We start from the raw sequence: 1,206 nt of genomic DNA, 5'->3' as shown, positions 1-1,206 counted from the left end.
CCACGCCTGGCATGAGGCAGCATGGAGCCAATAGATTCATGTTCAGGTTGTTCTGCTCCAGAGAGTCCTATTCTATTGGCAGTACTTCTTCTCTACAGGGACTAGACAAGCTGTGTGTGTGCATTTGCACATCTGTGTCAGCAATGAGTGCATCAGATTCAGTGGAATTTGCCGTCTGACTGCATTCTTGGCGGGTTTGGTTTTTCGTAAATTCTCTGACAGTCCAGAACCGACGGTTGGTGTTTGTTGGCGAGTGTTGGGTCAGTGTGCACTGGGGTTAATTAACCCCTATTTTTATTTATTTATTGAATAATTATTAAGAAGGTTGTCCTGCTTTTTCTCAAACGCCAGGATTGTCAGATGTGAGCGTTTCTCAGATCTTCTCATTCTGACTTTGTTAAGTGACCCCCCCCCCCCCCCCCCGCCCCCCAGATGAGTCTAGCTGTAGAGTAACTTTACAGGATCAGCGGTTGTAGTCCAGAGGAGCGTGACGTCCCGTTACCTGATGCTGAACTGCTCTGCCCTATGAGCCGGCAGTCCGCCCCCCAGTGTTGCCCCCTGTTTTACAGTGCTCCTGTTTGATCATTTATTGGTTTCATTGATTAGTTGAGTTTGGGTTTCTGCATGTGTGATCTATAAGGCCTGGCCTTCCTCAGCATTACCGTAATTCTGTGTACAGTACGTAGAGCTAAATACGAGCATATTCACATGAACGCATGGTGAGCGAGAACTCAGTGGATAGACTGTCTAGATCTTTCTGTTCTTTTCTACAGGTTTCAGCCTTTTTGCTAAATTTCTTAAAACTTCTTAACCTGCAAGTTCCTTCAGATATTTTGGAGTGAGTAGATGTCACTGCATTAGATGTCCTCCTGTACTATACTCAACTCTACTAAACTCTACTCAACTCTACTGTACTCTACTTAACTCTTGCTGCTCTACTCTACTACACTCTGCTCTACTCTACTGGTCTACTGGTATCTGCTCTTCTGTCCTCTGCTGTTCTGTTATCTACTCTTTTCTACTCTATTCTGCTCTAGTCTTTTCTGTTCTTCTCCTCTCTACATGTTTCTATTCTACTCTACTACACTCTACTCTACTCTACTCAACTCTACTCTATTACACTCTACTCTACTCTACTCTACTCTACTACACTCTACTCTATTACACTCTACTCTACTGTACTACACTCTACTCTACTCTACTACA

At 44.0% G+C, this 1,206-nt stretch overlaps 1 protein-coding gene across 1 annotated transcript in view; it reads left to right on the top strand.

Moving 5' to 3' along the window:
- Window positions 1-899, top strand: part of cpne4b (copine IVb) — a 72,588-nt gene extending 71,689 nt beyond the window's left edge. The window contains exon 16 of the mRNA XM_072676502.1: window positions 1-899. This exon is cut by the window's left edge and continues 743 nt beyond it. The gene's annotated coding sequence lies outside the window, so the exon portion shown is untranslated.
- The last annotated feature ends 307 nt before the right edge of the window (window positions 900-1,206 follow it).

Source organism: Salminus brasiliensis, chromosome 3 (genome assembly GCF_030463535.1).
Source record: "Salminus brasiliensis chromosome 3, fSalBra1.hap2, whole genome shotgun sequence".
NCBI lineage: Eukaryota > Metazoa > Chordata > Actinopteri > Characiformes > Bryconidae > Salminus > Salminus brasiliensis.
The sequence above is the reverse complement of the archived record's forward strand: the minus strand, read 5'-3'. Positions and strand labels throughout refer to the sequence as shown.